Below are 21,561 nucleotides of genomic sequence, written 5' to 3' on the forward strand. Positions count from 1 at the left end.
AAGGAGAAGCGTAATTTATTTTTTCAGTTGGTATTTTGGCCCATCCAGGGGGGATGTCCCAGGACAAACAATATTTTCATTTTCCTGTCTTGGGTCAGGGAGGCTATCCCTGGCTTTTTATGAATATTTTGGCACCTTTGCCCCAGGGGGTAAAGGTTTTTATTAATATAGGTATGATGGCCTTCTTTTGGCTTATTCTGCTTTTGATATTCCTTTGTGAGTTTCATCTGTTGGGCTGTCAAACATTCTCGTTTGAATAACCTGCACATTATTTTCGTTTTATTTTGTTATTCATGAGTAATTCAACCAAGTATAGTTTTTTGCTATAATGGTTGAAGGGGTGGGAAAACCGGCCTGTCAGGAGGGCTTATGTCCCCTGTCTAGCTGCAGGGCTTGGTATTCGGCCTGTCAAGAGGGCATTTTAGACTAAGTGTTTGGGAGAGAACACCCTTACACCTGTCTTGCTGCGTCCAGCCGGTTGTAATTCGTGGCAGTAAACCTAGTCAGGTCAGACAATTATTTCATGCCTGATTGGTCCTGACTCTTTACTGTATCTGGTGGCGGTTACCAACTCGTCAGGCACAGTTAAGTGCAAAATTTTTGTTTCAGGAATGTATAGTAGAGTAGCCCTCAATCCTGAATATTTATGCATATAATCTTTTATCATGTATAATTGTTCAGGATTCAAAAAGTCAATAGATGGGTTAGTTGAACAGATATAAAATACAGATAAGGCATGTAAACATGTAGTTCATCACGTAGCATGTCAGGTTGAGTAGTGATTGAATTTATACCTGATTGTAGCCTGATCTTTACATATGGAATAATTTTAAATGAGTTACATTCCATGATCTTGGGATCATTTCCCCTTTTAGCGTTTGGAGCCTGTATGCTCCTTGTCCGACAATTGAATATATTAAGTAAGGGCCTTCCCATGTGGGAGCCAGTTTGCCTGCTGATTTTTCTTTTTTATTTGGAAATACTTTGCGTAGGACAAGGTCTCCTTCGTTAAAGACCCTGACCCTGACATTTTTATTGTAAGTCCTGGCGACTGCTTGTTGATATGATGCCATCCTGATTTTGGCAGCGTCTCTTAATTCTTCTGTCAGGACAAAGTTGTCTTGCATCAGGTCTTTGTTTACTTCAACGTTGTTCAGGCTGCATCTGGATGTTGGTACTCGTACTTCCGCAGAATGAGCTTCATGACCCATACACCAGGGAGTAAGGTGTTTGGCATTGTTGCGATTTTGGAGTTATCCTGTCTGCCCATAGTACTAATGGGAGTTCTTCAGCCCATCTTCCTCGTCTTCTTTTCAGCTTCTTTTTTAGGCAGCTTATGACTACCTTATTGCTTGATTCAGCCTGACCATTAGCTTTTGGATATCCAGGAGTTGATGTTACCAGGTTGATATTCCATTCTTGGCAAAATGCTTGGGTCCTTTTCCCCACGAATTGAGTTCCGTTGTCGCATACTATTTCTGATGGGACTCCATATCTGCAAATGATGTTTGTTCTGATGAAGTATATTACTTCTTTTTCAGTTACTTGCCTGAAAGAGTCAGCCTCAATCCATTTGGAGAAGTAATCAGTCATAGCTAACATGAATACTTTTTGTCCTGGGGTTACGGGAAGTTTTCCCACAATATCCATGCCCCACTTTATGAATGGCCAGGGAGCGGAGATTGAATGGAGGAGTTCAGATGGCTGATGTATGATTGGTGCATGAATTTGGCAGGCTTCACATTTTGAAGAGTATTCCAGGCAGTCAGCCCTCAGTGTAGGCCAGTAGTAGCCTGTCCTGAGAACTTTGCTTGCCAGACTCTTTCCTCCTTTGTGGTTGCCACAGTGTCCATCATGTATTTCTTGAAGAACTAGTTTGGCTTCGTCAGGCTCCAAGCATCTTAGGTAGGGTCCAACCTGCGATCTCTTGAACAGAGTGTTATTGATGATAGCATAAGTTGAAGCTCTAATTTTAAGAGCCCTTGCCTCATGTCTACCCTGAGGTAGTATTCCTCGGAGAAACCAGCCATAATATGGTTTAGTCTAAGAGTTACTGTCCTGATTGACAGGATTGACCTGTTCAGGTTTGCTGATGGTTGGCTCTAATAAGTGCACAATTGGTATTTTGTCAAAAACAGTGGGGGTGAAATTTGAACCTAGGTTGGCGAGCATCACCAGGTATTGGTCTCTTGATATTTGATCTATGTCAAATAAAGCAAATTTAGTGGTAAGGGTTTTTGCATATTCTAAATACGAAATCATTTTTGCATCCTTAGCCGTGTAAATTCCCTTTATTTGATTATCAATTAAGAGTGAATCAGTTTTTACCTTGGGTTTTGAACACCGAGGTCTAGACATACCTTTAAGCCTGCTATCAGGGCTTCATATTCTGCTTCATTGTTGGTAGCTTTGAACTCACAGCTTACAGCCTGTGCTATCATATCTCCCTGTGGTGATTTAAGTACTAGTCCTAACCCTGTCCCTCTGGCGTTGGATGCCCCATCTATGAATAGGGTCCATTCCTGGTTTGGGGTTTTATTTTCTAGTTGGTTGACCTCTTTTATCAGGCCTGGTTCCAGGTTAGGGCTAAAATCAGCCACAAAGTCTGCTAGGGCCTGCGATTTGATCGCTGCCCTGGGTTCAAAAGAGATGTCGTATGTGCTAATCTGTACTGACCATTTAGCCATCCTGCCTGAGAGTTCAGGCTTACGTAGGACAGATTTTATGGGCAAATTGGTCCTGACTATAATAAGGTGACTTTCAAAATAGGGTCTCAATTTGGTACATGACAGAATTAAAGCTAAAACATATTTTTCAAGTAGTCCATACCTCAACTCAACATCTAGCAGGCTTTTACTTACATAGTAGACTGGATGTTGCTGCCCGTCCTATTCTTTCACCAGGACTGCGCTGACTGCTGTGTCAGTGACAGATAGGTATACTGACAAAGGTTCTCCCTTTTTAGGTTTAGCCAGTAAGGGTGGAGATGATAAATAGGATTTTAGATCCTGAAAAGCTGCCTCATGCTCATCCGTCCATTGAAATTGTTTATTTTTCCTGAGGAGGTTATAGAATGTTTTGCATCTCTCAGAGGATCTTGATATGAAGCGGTTCAGGGCTGCCACCCGGCCTGTCAATTTTTGGATATCCTTGACAGACTTGGGTGACTGTAGTTCCAGGATAACTTTTATTTGTTCAGGGCTAGCTTCTATGCCTCTCTTTGTGACCATATATCCAAGAAATTTGCCTGTAGAGACTCCAAAGTGGCACTTTGCAGGGTTTAGCTTCATGTTATATCTTTCTAATATCTCAAATGCTATTTCTAGATGCTTCACATGATCTTCTGCATTCTTGGATTTCACCACCATGTCGTCTATGTATACTTCCATGATGTCACCTATCTGGTCTTTAAACATCATGTTGACCAGTATTTGGTATGTTGCCCCGCATTCTTGCCGGAAGGCATGGCGTGTAACAAGATATGCCTCGATCTGTAATGAATGCAGTACTCTCCTGGTCAGCAGGGTGCATCTTTATCTGATTGAATCCACTGAAAGCATCCATGAATGTTAGCATTTCGTGGCCTGCTGTAGCGTCTGATGCGTGTCTTTTATATGATGTTTTACATCTTATTTTCCACGCATTTCAGAGCTCATTCATGTAGTTTATGCTACATTTCTCCCTATTTCCGTCTACTTCCGTGTTTTGTACATTATTGCAGAAATGTGAAGAATTCAACGGAAATCAAGCTAAATCCGTCCCCGAGTATCCTGCATTGCATTTGGCGTGAAGTATTCGCTTAAGGAACGAGCTTGGTGCGCAATTCAAGGCCCAAAAGACAAGTCCACGAGATTATAAAAGTCAAGTAGCAGCTCAAGCAGTCGATCGACCATACCCTTCAGTCGATCGACCAATCCTCGGGTTACAGAAGCTACTGTTCATTGCCATCCCAGTCGATCGACCACCACGCCTAGTCGATCGACCAATCTGCTATTCCAGACGAGAATTAAAAGACTGAGGAAACGCAAGCCCATTGAGTTTCTAGGTTTAGGAATAATGTTACGTTATTTGCTATATAACGTAACCTGGAATATTCAGTTTTCATTCAGTTTTTTAATCAAGTTTTACACAGTAACTTTCGTATTATTTATTTTGCATAATTAGGGTTTGGATTATTGTTGAGCATTGGATTTTTAGTTCTTATTCCTAATCTTTCCTCTGCAAACTCGGTATTCTTCTGCCCTATTTTCAGTTCATCTTTATTTCATCAATAGTATAGAATTGCTAGTTAAATTCCCGAAACCATCTTATTGTTGCATGTTAATTGTTTGTCTTACCGCTTTAATTATGAATTCAATACTTTTATGCCCTAGTATTATTGTTGTTATCACTTTCAGCATGAGTAGCTAAATAGTTTGTACTAGGATGTAGGCGATTTATGGCATAGGCGGCAATAGATTATACATGGCCTGATTCGCGTGTCAGTCGATCGACTGACATTCTTGGTCGATCGACTGACCTCGTGGGGTTTTATTCTTGTTTTAATGTTGTATTTAACGAATTGAATGCATGCGACCAGTTAGATACCTAATTTGTGACTGACCCATTAGATCGAAAGATAGGGTAAGTTGTTAGATCACCGATTAAATCGACTAAACTGTGCTGAGATCGAAAGATAGGTATAGTTTAGACTGTTGGTCACTTTTCAGGACGAGAGTCAGTATTAGTGATATTAGGGACCTATAGCGAGATCGAAAGATGCTATCTGTTAAGAGTGGACTGAGAGGACCTCTTTATTTCCCGCCTCACTTGTGTTTGATTCAGACCGACTTAGTTTGCTGCCGCCGAACCTATAATGAACCGACCATCCTAGTACCCCTTCTTTATCTGTTTAATCCGTCTTTTTAGTTTATTGTCTTTAATTATTCTTAGCTTTAGACCAAATCAAATCAACCCCCACAATTGTTACTTTAGACTATTATTAGACAGCTAGAAATTACGTCTGCCTCCTTGTGGTTCGACCCTGTTACCACTAGCCTAGGTTAGTTTTAATAGGAATTATAAATTTATTTTTGGTACTCACAACGACGGGTATCAAATTTTGGCGCCGTTGCCGGGGAGGCAATAGTTCTAATCTTTAGCTGTTTTATTTTAGTCTTTCTTAGTTTAAGGGACACCCGTTCCTTAAACTTTTCTTATATCCTTTTTGTAGTTGCTTCTTATGTGCAGGTCACAGGGTGGTGAACTAGTACCGTTGAACCCTGAGCTTGAAAGATCTTTGCGCGAGTTGAGACGATCACAGAGGATATTACCGACAGAGGAAGAGCTGAGTACTCTGTCAAGCTATTACGAGAACGAGCTGTTCGAGGAGGATCCACATTCTTCTCCTATTTCCACCTCTTCAGCCGAGACAGTCACTTCTCCAGAAATTCCAGTCATGGCTGAGGAAGCGAGTATAGCTAGTCATTCTGAGCCGACAGCTGCAAATTTATATAAGGGGTTCGAATTACCAGGAGATGTCAGGAAGTTCGAACCAAAGCGCTCATACATTAGTATGGTTGAGAAAAACCAGTTCGGGGGAGCTGCAAATGAAGATGCAGCTAAGCATATGGAGACATTTATTGACTACTGCTGTTCCATACCCCCACCAGCCGGCGTGACCCAAAATCAGATCAAGGAGACCATGTTCATCTTCTCCGTTCGTGATGCTGCAAGGGAGTGGTATAGAGATTTGGACCGAACCGTTCATGGGATCACCGATTGGAATTCCTTGGCATTGGCATTCTATAAGAAGTACTTTTCTGCTTCAAAGACGATTGCTATTAGAGCTCAAATTACGAGTTTCAAACAAGGGCCGGATGAGAACTTCCACGAAGCATGGGTCCGTTTCAAGAAGTTGGTGCGAACCATACCGCACCATGGGTTCGAAAAATGGAGCTTGTGCAATCATTTCTATAATGGACTGTATGACGATCAGAGAGCCATTTTGGATGCTGCAGCCAGTGGCCGATTTGCTAAGAATTTGGGAGAAACCAAGGGGTGGAAGATCATTGATGATTTGGCCACTCATAGGGCTGAATATGGGAATTCCAGAGGGAACCAAAGGAGAGCTGCTGAATCCTCTTCAGTAGCTGCATTAAGAGCTCTCACTGCGAGGTTTGACAAGTATGAACTGAGAGGAGCTTCAAAAGGAGGGATGTACCATGTCAATGCGGTTTCAGACGGTCCTTTCGTCTGTAGAAGGTGTGGAGCTGAAGGGCATGTTTCAGAAAATTGCCCTAGTCCTTTCGAGTCTTGTGCTGCCTTTCAACATTATAGGCAGACAAACACCTACTATGAGCCTAATGTCCATCCAAACTTGAGTTGGAGGAGCCAAAATGTCCTGAATCCAACTCAACCTCCGCCGCAGCAGCAACCTTATGTACCTCCTCATCAAAAGCAACAACAATATCAGAAACCTCCCTATGTGCCGCGCAAAGAAAGAACAATCGCAGAATTCTGAATTTTCCGAGCTTAAGAACTTGTTGCTGAACGAGTCCCAAGCTAGAGAGGCCGGGATGAAGTTGCTAGAAAGCCAAATTGCTCAATTGGCTAGCAAAAGTAACACTCGAGCTCCGGGACACTTACCGACTCAAACTGACCAAAAGGAGACCTTAAATGCCATCACTTTGAGGAGTGGGCCCACCCTTGAGGGACCTGCCATGGTCGAAGACGCTACTGAAAAAGATGAGCCGGAAACAAGTCAAAAGGAAGCTTCAACGAACAAAAACAAGAAAAAGGCGTCTGCCAGGTATATCAGTCGATCGACTGATACACCTAGTCGATCGACTGATACGCGGTTCAACGGCTGAAGGCCGAATCGTACATCTCGGTCGATCGACTGAGGATAGTGGTCGATCGACCAAGATCACTGCTGATGTCGAGGAATTTCGTCCTTTAATGCCAAATAATCTGAGAGACCACCTATTTCGGGGTACCACAGTCCCGAAAATTTTGGGGGCAGACCCGAGTGCTGATGGGTCAGTCCCGGTTCCGAAGTTCGACCCAATGTTGGTTAATGGTTCTCATTTGAGACGGTCTGAGGAAGGGTCAAGCTTCAACAAGGAAAAGGTTGTGGACTTTCAGCCTAAGTCCACGGATGCCGGCGCGCGCGATTTAGAGGAGAGGGCTAAGCTACTTCTTGACCCCATATCCAGGAGAGACTCGTGCCGACGAAGGAACAGTATCTTTCAGTAAATTTGAAAAAGTTATTCGTAGTCCGAATGTACAAGTTCCTTTTCTTGAGTTAGTAAATCAAGTGCCCGCATATACTAAATTCATGAAACAATTATTGTCAAAGAAAAAGTCACTTGAAACAAAGGTGCACACCGTAGCACTCACCGAGGAGTCATGCTCCTATTTATCTCACATCGCACCCTTAAGCTAGAAGACCCCGGAAGTTTTTCTGTTCCGTGTAATATTGGCACCTTTCCTATTGAGAAAGCCTTATGTGACCTAGGAGCCAGTATAAGTGTCATGCCCTTGAGTCTAGCTAGGAAGCTTAAGTTGACCAGGTTTGCTATTACCGATATGACAAGATCATGGATGGTGACCGATCTGCGGTCCACCAATAGGAGTGTTAGAGGACATTCTGTCCAAATAGGGAAGTTTTTCTTCCCATTGACTTCGTTGTACTTGACATGCCCGAGGATGCCCATATACCTATCATTCTCGGGTAGGCCATTCCCGCACACCGCCGGTGCGATCATAGATGTCGGTCTAGGAACCTTGACTTTCAAAGTGGGAAAGCATTCTATTGTCTTTGCCCGGTAAAGCTAAGAAAAAGGACCCTATGTGGCTCTGTCCGTAACACGGTTTCGAAAAGAAATCGTACTTTGTGCTTCCCGATTTACCTATCTCTATTACTACTCTGTGTTAACACCTCCGCCTGCATCGGGAGCAAAAAGGAGGAAGATTCTGTTGTTTTACACATTGCAGGAGCTGGTTTGGGGAAGGGAGAGCCACTTGATGCTCCAGCCGCGAAGGAGCAAATTATTTCAAGAGGAGGTCTTGGTTGCCTTAGCTATGCCACCGATGAGGAAGTTGAAGATGAGCCGGCCAAAGCGAGATGGTCTGATTTGGACTTGGATGAGCCGGCAGAGGTCGTTGACTGGGGAGATATGGAGGCTGTTGATCCGTTGAGCCATACGGACGTGGAAGCTAAGAAGGGTGCAGCTGATAAGATAAGCACCGTTGAGGCTACCTCTAGTAGCCAGAAGCCGACGAAGTGGGCCATACCGTGGCCTTTCTTGATCAACTACTAGTTGATCAAATGCTTTACAAACATTTTATTGCTTTAGAACTATTTTTTATTGCTTTTGTGTGGCGAGACTTCGCATTTATTTGTTTTGTTTTGGATTTTTACGCACTTTAGACTTTGCTTTGGGTTTTGCGCAATTTTGGGCGCGTATTATTCTGCACTTGCAGGTTTTTAGAGCTCATTAGCTCAAATTATCGAGCAAATACGAAGAAATATAAAATGCAGCAGTATTTTCCGTCGATCGACTGGCCACATTGGTCGATCAACTGAGTTGCACTTTCCAGGAGCTACTGTTCCTGACGAGTTGGTCGATCGAGTGCTATTCTTGGTCGATCGACCAAGGACGCTGCAGTACCTGTTCACGACCTCTCCCCTGCTGTGTTTGGTCGATATGCGGACTTAAGGGAGTTTTCTACTCCGCTTTACTTTCCGTCATATTATTTATTTCTTCTAATTTTCTCATTTATGCACGATTTTACCGCCTCAAAATTGTTTCTCTCAGTCTTATGCGTGGTATTTTATGTCTTTCAGGTACTTATTAGTAGATCAGCTGCCACTCGAAACCTCTAGCTCATATTTGGTTTGGGAGGTTTCCTTTGCTGCGCTTAAAGTCTTGTGAGTTTCTGATTTCTTTACTTCATGTCATTATATTTTATTTCTTTTCTCGCAAATTCCCATTTCTCTTTTCTTCATTACATGATTTTGCACAATGGGGACATTGTGCGATTTGGTTTGGGGAAGGGTTTTGCGTCGCATATCATTTGCTTGCATTCACGTTTACATTTTGTTTTGCATTGTTTCTCTTATTTCATTATTATACACAAAATTTAAACAAAAAAATTGAGCAAATTTCAAAAATTTCCATAAAATGCACGTTTATTTTAGCATATAGGTCGAGTCGGAACGGTAGTATTTCAAGGATGATATTGCATTTGCATCTGTTTTCGCCTGAGCCTTGCTAGTTGACATGTTATTAGTAGAATCGTATATGCATATCTACGAGTTTCCGTTAAATTATTTGCTGAACTTGAAACTTCACTTAGATTTTTGGCAAGCTACATCATATTTTCCGAGTTTTAGAGCCTATAACTGGTGACATTCATGACCGGTTTATCTAGGAATGTGAGTAGTACTCCTCATGAGACATGTTTCCTTAATTTGCATGATTATGAACTTGATCTACTTAATACCTGTATGCATTCGGTTTGTGGTTTGTTGACACATGTGGTAGAGGTTCCCCTTTTCTTATTATGCCCAATAGCTCCACACTGCCAAAAATATCCTTTTTCTCCTATTTACTACATCCTACATATAGCCTGCCCTTGTCAAGCTAGTAGTTTAGTTTTCGAGATTGTTACTTAGTTTTTGGTAGCATATGCTCGTGTTTGAGATATTGTTGGAAAGATGAAAAGGAGGAAAGAAAGAAGTACAAAGAAAAAGAAAAAAAAAGGGGATGAAAAATAATAATTCGAAAAAAAAAGTGTCCTGTACTGTTCAAAGCAGTCGATCGACTGCCCCTTTTGGTCGATCGACTGCGTTCCGCAAGAAGAATGAAAGAAATCAATTCGCATAATTCAATCCTTATCTTATGGCGATTTTTGCTCCCATGTTTCATTCATATCCTATGGGGAGTTTATTGATTTAGTATTTTGGAGATTCGTGAGTTTTGTGCTTGCTATAGCACCGTTTAGTTTGATTATGAGCAAGAAGTTGGATGTTGCCATATGGTTCCGTTTTGGTACTAGCTTGATCACCTGGACCTCCACTTTTCCATAAAATGTTTTGCCTCTTCTTACCCATACCTCACATATCCCATATATACCTCGGCATGTGTCATGGTCATTTGTTGGTTGGAATGCATATGTACGGTCATAGAGATCATTTTCATATTTTATTGCTGGCATGTCTTCATAGGTCGCAGTTAGGTGAGAGTCTTTACAAAATGAATTCTTTCTATCCTCTTATATATTCACCTGTGCTTATGTGTGATATGAGCGACCCGTGAGAGTCCAAATTGATAAGTCTTTATAGTTGACGGTTCAGCAGTTTTTAACGACTTTATAATTCGTTTGCATGATTCACATTACTAATTGATTGTTGGTTATGCATTAAATTGGTTTAGGCTTTACAGTTGACAATTCGCTCTGAGATTGAACTCGTTCCATTAGGTCATTAGATCAAGTCTAGTTCTTGCTTGGGGACAAGCAAGGGTTTGGTTTGGGGAAGTTTGATGCGTGTCTTTTATATGATGTTTTACATCTTATTTTCCACGCATTTCAGAGCTCATTCATGTAGTTTATGCTACATTTCTCCCTATTTCCGTCTACTTCCGTGTTTTGTACATTATTGCAGAAATGTGAAGAATTCAATGGAAATCAAGCTAAATCCGTCCCCGAGTATCCTGCATTGCATTTGGCGTGAAGTATTCGCTTAAGGAACGAGCTTGGTGCGCAATTCAAGGCCCAAAAGACAAGTCCACGAGATTATAGAAGTCAAGTAGCAGCTCAAGCAGTCGATCGACCATACCCTTCAGTCGATCGACCAATCCTCGGGTTACAGAAGCTACTGTTCATTGCCATCCCAGTCGATCGACCAATCTGCTATTCCAGACGAGAATTAAAAGACTGAGGAAACGCAAGCCCATTGAGTTTCTAGGTTTAGGAATAATGTTACGTTATTTGCTATATAACGTAACCTGGAATATTCAGTTTTCATTTAGTTTTTTAATCAAGTTTTACACAGTAACTTTCGTATTATTTATTTTGCATAATTAGGGTTTGGATTATTGTTGAGCATTGGATTCTTAGTTCTTATTCCTAATCTTTCCTCTGCAAACTCGGTATTCTTCTGCCCTATTTTCAGTTCATCTTTATTTCATCAATAGTATAGAATTGCTAGTTAAATTCCCGAAACCATCTTATTGTTGCATGTTAATTGTTTGTCTTACCGCTTTAATTATGAATTCAATACTTTTATGCCCTAGTATTATTGTTGTTATCACTTTCAGCATGAGTAGCTAAATAGTTTGTACTAGGATGTAGGCGATTTATGGCATAGGCGGCAATAGATTATACATGGCCTGATTCGCGTGTCAGTCGATCGACTGACATTCTTGGTTGATCGACTGACCTCGTGGGGTTTTATTCTCGTTTTAATTGTTTTAATGTTGTATTTAACGAATCGAATGCATGCGACCAGTTAGATACCTAATTTGTGACTGACCCATTAGATCGAAAGATAGGGTAAGTTGTTAGATCACCGATTAAATCGACTAAACTGTGCTGAGATCGAAAGATAGGTATAGTTTAGACTGTTGGTCACTTTTCAGAGAGTCAGTATTAGTGATATTAGGGACCTATAGCGAGATCGAAAGATGCTATCTGTTAAGAGTGGACCGAGAGGACCTCTTTATTTCCCGCCTCACTTGTGTTTGATTCAGACCGACTTAGTTTGCTGCCGCCGAACCTATAATGAACCGACCATCCTAGTACCCCTTCTTTATCTGTTTAATCCGTCTTTTTAGTTTATTGTCTTTAATTATTCTTAGCTTTAGACCAAATCAAATCAACCCCCACAATTGTTACTTTAGACTATTATTAGACAGCTAGAAATTACGTCTGCCTCCTTGTGGTTCGACCCTGTTACCACTAGCCTAGGTTAGTTTTAATAGGAATTATAAATTTATTTTTGGTACTCACAACGACGGGTATCAGCGTCTACCATGGCATCAATATGAGGCAGGGGGAATGGGTCCTTAGGACATGCTTTGTTTAGGTCAGTGTAGTCTACACAGACTCTCCACTTCTTATTCTTTTTCTGCACAACAACTACGTTAGCCAGCCACTCAGGGTACATTACTTCCCTGTCATCCCTATATCCAAGAGTTTTTTCTACCTCCTCGTTAATAATGGTATTTCTTTCAGCTGCAAATTTGCGTCTTTTCTGCTGTACATGCTTAAAAGATGGGTCAAGATTGAGCTTATGAGTAATAATATCAGCGCTAATTCCAGTCATATCAAAATGTGACCAGGCAAACCAAGATGATTTATTTTTAAGGAATTTTACCGATTCGGCCCGACACTATCCGGTGCGTCGGATCCTATTAAAACATACATGTCGGGTACTCAGGGTCTAGGATTACCCGATCTGTTTCCCATTCTGGGAGGTGCCACATAAGTGCTCCGACAGTCGTAATTGCTATGCTATGCGGGACTTACCTGCCTTGGAAGGCTTCAAGGCTGCTGTGTAGCATTCCTGGGCTGTCTTGTGATCCCCTTTGATTGTGGCTATGCCCCAGTCTATTGGTATCTTGATACACTGGTGATAGATTGATGGTACAGCCTTGACATTGTGAATCCAGGGTCTGGCCATGATAGCGTTGTAGGATGACAGGCAGTCAAGGACTCCAAATTTCTCATAAGATGAGACTCCTTCCACGTAGGTTGGGAGGTGGATTTCTCCTAGAGTGCTTCTGGTTTCACCACTGAATCCTACTAGGACGCTAGATTTTTTGATGATTTGATCCTCATTTATCTTCATTGCTTTCAGTACGTCAAGCATGATTAGGTTCACTGAGCTGCCTCCATCTACCAGGATCCTTCTTACCGTGGCCGTTCCAATCTGCATAGAAATTACCAGGCCATCATGATGAACATCAGGGATGCCTACTAGGTCACAATCATTGAAAGTGATTGTTGGAACATGATCCGGCTTGCAGGGTGACACAGTCTTTGGCGTCCTGGCTATCTTTTTTGCTGCTGAACTTGTCAGGCTGCAAATCTCCGAACCGCCAGATATGAATTTTACTTCATAGATTGGTGGTGGTGGAGGGAGACTACGATCCTGCTTATGCTCCTGATTTTCTTTATCCTGGTTTGCGTTCCTTCCTTTCGTCTTGATCAGGTCTTTTAAGTATCCTGATTTTAGCAGGTAGGCCACTTCCTTCCTCAGGGTGAAACAATCATCCGTGGTGTGTCCAATATCCATGTGAAATTCGCACCATTTTGAATTGTCTCTTCTGGGGTTTGGATTTTCTGACTTCTTGGGCCATCTGACAGCTGTTCCCATGTTGTCAAGTCTCTGGATCAATCCTGCAATATCAACACTGAAGTTATGTTCGGAGATAGGTGGGTAAACCTTAACCTTACCTTGATACTCATGGGCCAGGTTAACTTCTGACTGATCTGGCCTGGAATATGGAGTAGGTCTATAGTTGTTTCCTTTGTTGCTCTTCCTATTGCTTCTTTCATGATCCTTTGGTCTACTGGGTGATCCAAGTTTGTAGCTTTTATCTTCTTCCAGCCTGATGAAAGCAAGAGTCTTGGCGTGAACATCTTCGAAGGTGTGGCAGGGATAGTTAGTGAGTTCACTGTATAAGTCACTATATGGTAGTAACCCCTGTCTGAATGCCTCCACTGCTGTTCCAACGTCACACCTGGGTATAGATACTTTCTCTTTGTTGAATCTTGCAAGAAATGTCCTGAGAGTTTCATCAGGCTTTTGTGTAACTTGGTAAAGGTCACTGGATCGTTTCTCCAACTCCCTGCTACTCGCAAACTGCTGGTTGAAACTGTTTATCAGGTTGGCAAAGGAATGGATGCTGCCAGTTGGCAGGTTGATGTACCATTGCAGGGCAGGGCCAGTCAGGGTCGTTCCAAATCCCTTGCACATGCAAACTTGTCTGAACTCGCTGGGAATAGATGCAGCCATCATTTTCTTCTTGTAAAGAGCCACGTGATTTTGTGGATCCGTGGTTCCATCATAGACCCTCATGGATGGAATTGTGAACTTTTTTGGTAAATCTACTCTTGCTATTTCGTCTATGAAAGGCGAATCAACATAGCTGTCAGGGGCAGCTTCTTCCATGCTGGCTGGTACTCCTGGTATCTTATCGAATTTTTCGTTGAGTTTTTTGATCTCCTGAACCACTGCCATCATGATGGCTGCTGCAGATTCATCAGGTTTCTCTTTATCATCATCTTTTGGTTCATCATCACCATCTATGTTAATGGCTTTAGGAATACTTGGGCTCCCAAAACTGGAAAAGTCAATGTTTTTAATGATTGATGAAAATGGGGTTCCTGGTTGGAATCTAGAACCTGCCCCTTGGGTATTTTCCAATTTTTACTTCAGGGCTGACTCAGATTCTTTCAATTGTAGGATTTCTGCTTCGGTTTGGGCCACTTTTTCTTTCAGGCTCTCCAATTCAGCGATTTTTTGGAGAGCTGCATTCAATTGTTCTTCAACGGTGGGTTGGGCCATTTTTGTAGGTTTTTTTTTGAGTTTTTGTAAGATAAGAAAAAAGGATTTAAAGAGCTAGATGCCCCACGGCGGGCGCCAATTGTTTTGTGTGGATTTTGCGCAAGGCGAAATCAGGTCAGGGTAGAGTTGTGTAAGGTTAACTAGCTCTAGGTAGTCTGTTGGTCAGGTCGTCAGGGTACAATATCAGGCTGTAAATGAAATAATAACAACAATAATAAGACAAGTAATTTTGTACGTGGAAAACCCTTGAATGGGAAAAAACCACGGGCACCAAGCCAGGAGAGGATTTCACTATGTAATTTGGGAGAATAATTATACGACTATAACAATGCTTATTTCTCTTTTATGTATTGCGTATACTTCTTCTTGTGTGTGAATGATCTGCCCTCAATATCTTCGTAGTATTCCTTATATAGGCTTCTTGGTTGAACGGCTGCTTGATGCGGTACTAAATGCGGATTATTCTCCATAATTGCCAGTCTTAATAGCTAATTATTCCTCCCTTAATTGCTGCATTTACTGCGTAATCTTCATACTTAATGTTGCGTATATAATTCCTTTATAACACGCGTATTTGGTCTAATATCGTCCTGATATTTTGACCGTTGCCCTCTCCATGGCCTGGCGCCTATCTTCATGTGCCCGATAGCGACACCCGACGACTTAGCGGTCGGAGTTCGGGTGAGATCTCGATCGGAAGGTCCGGATTTCCAGGCCTAACAGTAATCACAAGAAAAGGGAAAAAAATTACCTGATTTGTTGAGATGGAGAAGATTTGTTTGATTTTTTGAGGAAAAATGTGTTTTGTTGGTTATTTTGATTTTGATATTGTTTACTCCGTATTAAGGAAGAGTTGAAGGGTTTTCTATTATTTCCTCAAGTAGCACTGTAGCAGTAGGCAAATGTAGGTGTAGCCTAGATACGTGTCACATTTTCTGTTAACCAATTGATAAAATTTGGCGCTTGCATACTTTTGGCGCCAAAATAATTTGTGATAATGTCAACGAGTTTCCTTTAATATGACGCTATCTGTCCTAAGTTTAAGACGGATTAAATAGGAAAAAAACAATTATTTGTTTTATATATATAAGTAATATGATAATTGACCCGCCTTAAAGTTAAAACGGATAGTGTTGTCTTAACTTTTAAATGAGAATATTGTGATAATTCTTAGGGTAGTGTTTTAGTATAATAATTTTTTGTCGCGTTAGTCATTTAAAAGACGGTTTCTTAGCCGTGATAAATTGCATTTATTGAACAAAAAGACGGTCTGAAATTATGTAAATAAAAAATATACTCTCGTATTATTGGTTCAAATGATCGCACTATACCGCGGGTGAGAATCGAACCTCCAACCTCATAGTTAGAGTAAGAGATTTCTTAATTACCACTTTAGCTAACTCTTTTTTTTTAAGATATGATTGTTATGAGATATCTATATATTATGAAGTATTTAACAGGTTATTTTTTTATTTTTTTATTTTTTGTGTAAGGAAGTGAGACTAACCCAAAATAAAAAGTACAAAAGCAATGTAAAGAAACACTTAATTGCGTAAAAATAAACTGATGAGGTCAAGTTACGCCTCCAACATTATCTTTGATCAAACAGAATAAGTGATTGGCTTACCAAGTTAATGAGCAATAAGTGTAAATTATAACTGATTGCGATGATCGTAACTTCTATGTTATACATATGAATACAAATATACAAGTTAAGACAAACACCCTTATTAGTGTTATTACTAATGTAAAATAAAAATGAATTACACTATGAATCATTAACAATATTCTTATCATTAGATTATTTGTATAAGAATGTGTGAAAGTTATAAAAAAACGTTAAATGAGGGTTGAAATCAATTTGAATTCGTTGAGATTATCTCACTGCCATTACAATATTAAAACACTCAACAAATAACCAAATATTCGACTTGAAGACAATAACAAACATATAATAGGACGTAGTTCAGCATTTGATTGTGATCTTAATACTTAATTTAGATATTATAAATAAAATATGTTAGAATAGTATTATGTTAAAGATTTAATAACCGCAAGTGCGCGGTAGTCAAAGTAGCATTTAGGGTGTCGAAAACCAAAAGGAGAAACGGATGGCCTTGAAACAGGCATAAGCTGACGTCAATACACTCAGATAGACTTCAAAACTTCAACTTTCTACTTGTGACGGGTCTCGGTCTTCACGTGATATCCAAAATTGCTTAAAATTGTGTGAAATACTAAAAAAGTCTAGGAAATACACAAGTGAAGACCATCTATGCAAGTTAATCATTGGATATAATAAGAACATTTGACATTAAAAGAAGCATGGAAGCTAGGACTGCGTTAAGCATTTTTTATAGTAGAAGCATGGATGATAAATGGATCACAAATACTACTATACAACCAGTTCTATAATAAGCATTGTACAACCCAATACATTAATCTGAGCTTATGTGTAGTTTTTCTGAGTTTTTGTAGTTACCTCATTTCTGCACCTCCCGCAAACCACCCGGTGATGATTGGGCCGCATGTTTGGTACGCGGAACGATTTGTGACAGTTCGTAAGTTTATCGTCAAGTGATTGCTCAAATATTAATATCTACCTCTTAGTTGTCATCTACGCGCCGATATGGTCGTTTTGGCAGTAATTAGAGTACATTTGGAGTCCGGGCCTGAAACCGTCTTCATTTTCTGATAACCGTTAAATCCCGAGTCAGAATGTTCTGGAATGTTCCGGATATTTCTATTCCATATTTTATAAATATTTCACAATCTTTGTTCTTTGGTAAACAATTTCCCGTAATATTCATACAAAATATTAAGGAAAACCAAATAATCCCTTTATTCCATAATTTAAACACGGAAATCTTTCTTCCGCAGGAGGAAACCACTTGGGAACAGACGCAGCAGGTGCTGCTGTAATACTCCGTATTTATATGTCTTGGGGGTACTCTATCGAGTAGCCCTTACTCTGTCGAGTAAGGGTATGTTGCAGAATAAAATAGTTTCTGACCTGTTGGGCACTCGATCGAGTAGTGGGGCACTCGGTCGAGTAAGGTACTCGATCGAGTACCTTGGGTACTCGATCGAGTGTCCGGTTTATCGGGGGTTTTTCTCGGGTTTTGTTAATTACGCGATTAAGGTATTTAAATCAATTCGTCTTCATTCTAAATCACTTTTACCAAAACCTAAAACCTGTTTAAGAGAGAAAGCAACTTGTCTTCTTCCTAATCGCGTTCTTGACAATTCCCGGAGTTCAGACGGTCGGATTGCGTCGTAGTTTGTATCGTTGGATTCCTTACGTCGAGGGTAAGCTTTTAATATAATTTATATACTGTTTTGTTAAGATTGATGAAACCCTAATTTGGGATTTGGGGATCGTTATGTGTAGTATTTGAATAGTAGCCTTTATGTGTTATATGTTAGGAGGAGAATTCATAGAAGAGGCGTTTTGAGACAGCTGTAGATACCGTCTGCGTGTTGTGCTTTCCAGGTAGGATTTCCTACTCAGTATTAGTCCCATAATGGGATAGTGGTGATGTGCTGTAGTTAGTTGATTGATTTATGATGATTGTAATTGTAATTGTGATTGTGGCTGTGGTTGTGTTTGTGGTGGTTCTCGAGATGCGTTCTCGGCTGAGTGGGGTCACTTGCGGGAGTGATCTCACGCCCTAGTTTCGCCTTCTGTGGAACCCGCCACAGAAGGGATGTGCACATTAATGAGCAGGGTTATCGCTCGTACGATGAGCGGGGCTTAGGTGGGAACGGCTGCGGTCCCCCACTGGCAGGGCTGGTCCAGTGGACAGTCAGTGATTGAGACGGTTGGTTGGTTGGTTGGTGTGTGTGCGTGTGTGTGTGTGACAGTTCAGCTGTCTGTTTGCCTTATTGTTGTTATCTATATTGATTGTGTGATTAGTCGACCGGTGTTGTTTTGTAAACTGCGGTGATCCATTCGGGGATGGTGAGCAGATATTGAGCGGTATTGAGATGAGTCTTGGGATATTTGGGATGGCCACGACATGACGATAGAGTCTTCCGCTGTAGTTTAGCATTTATTTACATTTCAGTTGAGAACAGTTAGTTTGGAATAATGTATTGAACTTTCATTATGGTTTCAAGGATTGTATTCATTCATTAAAGTATTTATAATAAATGTTGTTTCCGTTTTGTCTATTTGATTATCATACCTCTAACCGTAGAGATGGTGATGTCTTCATACCCGAGTGGTCCTGGTAAGGCACTCGGAGTATGGGGGTGTTACAAATGGTATCAGAGCGACGATCCTGAAACCTGTAACCAATGAACTTAATGAACATAGAGAGTCAATTAAAATGAACCCGGGGTAAAAGTTGTAGGAGCTAGTGCAAAGGCTTGGGAGACGTCCTAAAGTCGCGAGGGGTCGCCCTACAACTTTGAACCGGTCACGGGGGAAAGTGTTTGTTGAATATATGTGTGCTTGTTAGCTTGTGCAACAAAGTGATGAAGTGTGTTGATTGTTTGGTGTTGAAATAGGAAGTTGAGCATGTGAAAGGAAATGATATGTGAAACATGTTAATGTGGTAATAACATGTTGAGTGTTTACGATGTGGCTTTCATAGTATGATGAATTGATTTTGTTGATAAATAGAATTGTTGCGTAGCATATTGTCTATGATATCATGCGATTTTTTTTATATAAAATTAGCAATGTTAGTATGTGACGTAATATACGGGTAGCTTTTACGTATTAGTGATACTTGATCGAGTGAGACTAACTCGATCGGATAGGTTTTTGACGATTTTGGACCAGAATCGCGTTTTGGGGCACTCGATCGAGTAGCTAGGGTACTCGATCGAGTGAAGGGTCACTCGATCGAGTAGCCTAGATACTCGATCGAGTGGGTTAGAGATCGAAGGTCGTTTGGTTCGGAGTTTGGGTACTCGATCGAGTACATAGGGGCACTCGATCGAGTAGCCCGTTACTCGATCGAGTGGGTTTGGATACTCGATCGAGTAGGTTCTGGGCGGCGAGTTTTCGTGTTTTGAAGTTTAGTACGCATGTTCATGTTTACCCTTTCTTATATACGTATAGTTTCAAGATGCCGCCAAAGAGAAATGCCTTGTATGCGAGAGCCGAGCTTATGACCACTGATGACATCGTCAAGATGTTAGAGCACCAGGATGCTCTGACTGAGACCCTGAAGAAAGTGAACGAGGACAAGAATAAGGAAAAGGAGAAGGAAGTTGACCATGCTAAAGTCAGCCTTTATATTGCGAGGTTCAACCCAAAAGAGTACAAGGGAGTTGAGGAGCCTAACCTTCTCGATAGTTGGCTGAGGGAGATGGAAAACATACTAGATTTAGTCCATTGTCCGGATGAGATGAGAGTGGATCAGGATGCATTTTATCTGAGGGAGGCAGCTGGCAAGTGGTGGGATTCGGTGAAGGTGAGTGCTAAGGAGTTGTATACCAACCAAGGGTTACCTGCTATACCTTGGGAGGAATTTCGTAGGGCTGTGAGGAAGGAATTCGTACCAGAACATGTGAGGAGTAAGTTGAGGGAGGAGTTTGATAAGTTTAAGATGATTTTTGAGATGTCCGTGGTCGAGTACTACGAGACAGTTCAATGAGAAATCTAGATATGCTGAGGACATGGGTTTGAGTGATGAGAATCTGGCTTTGAGGTTTGAGAGTGGACTAACCACGAAGATTATGGATAAGTTACCCGTGGGAGTCCTCACTGATGTGAAGGAAGCATATGAGAGGGGGGGGAGAGCCGAGAGACTAGTGGAGATGGCTCGGGGAGAGGTCTGGTGGTGAGAAGAGGAAGTCGGAGAGCGAGGGTGGTGGCCAATCTAATTACAAGAAAGGCAACCACAACCAGTCTAAGGGGTTTTCTTCTGGATCTGGGTTTAGTGCTGGAGCGTCCTTTGGGCGAGGCCGTGGGAGTGCAAGTAATAGTTGGGGAGTGACCTGCTTTGGGTGTGGTGGCGTAGGCCACAAGAGACATGAGTGCACGAGTGCACCGGGATCTTTCGAGAGACCCGCACGAGCTTTGCGAGCAACAGCCGGCGGGATCATGGCCAAACCGGGAGGTCGAGCTACCAGAGTGGAGGCAACCGCAACGGCGGTAATTCTTATCGGAAGACACCGATGAACAACAACAACAATCAAGGGTCGGGTGCTAAGCCGACCGCATCGCCTAGTCTTGTCCGGGAGGTGGGCGGAAGACCGATGGCAAGCTATTCATGATGGACAAGAAGGCGGTGAGGAAGATGAGCATGTTATCACCGGTACATTCCTTGTTAATGGTATTCCTACGTTTGTTTTGTTTGATTCGGGGGCTTCTCAGTCGTTTGTGTCTTCGAGTCATGTGAAACAGTTGGGTTTGAGAGTATATGAGTCTGTTAATGAGCAAGTTTTCATACCTTCGGGTGAGTCTGTACCATGTGGGAGGTTGTTTAGAGATGTATCCTTGATAGTTGGGCAAGTTGATTTCCCTGTAGACTTGCTAGAGTTTCCTTTTAACGGTTTTGAGATGATAGTTGGGATGGATTGGTTAGGAAAGTATAAAGCTAAGATAGACTGTCATCAAAAGAAAGTGTCCTTGAGAGGTCCTAAAGGCGTTAGTGTGTCTTACCGGGGGTTTCTAGTCAGACCCAAAGTTAAGTTGATTACAGCTGTCACCTTGAAGTCTTATTTGAGGAAGGGATGTCCTTTGATCTTATGCCATGTGAGAGATGACCGGATAGAGAGTCCGACAGTTCATGAGATACCAGTAGTGGGAGAGTTCGCTGACGTGTTTCCTGATGAGATTCTGGGGTTACCACCGAGGAGAGAGATAGATTTCACCGTTGAGTTGAAGCCAGGAACGGGGCCAATCTCTAAGGCACCGTACCGTATGGGTCCTAAGGAGATGGAGGAGCTTAGGAAGCAGTTGGATGATCTGATAGATAAGGGATACATTAGGCCAAGTGTATCGCCGTGGGGAGCACCAGTTCTATTTGTGAAGAAGAAAGATG

Source organism: Silene latifolia, chromosome 6 (assembly GCF_048544455.1).
Source record: "Silene latifolia isolate original U9 population chromosome 6, ASM4854445v1, whole genome shotgun sequence".
NCBI lineage: Eukaryota > Viridiplantae > Streptophyta > Magnoliopsida > Caryophyllales > Caryophyllaceae > Silene > Silene latifolia.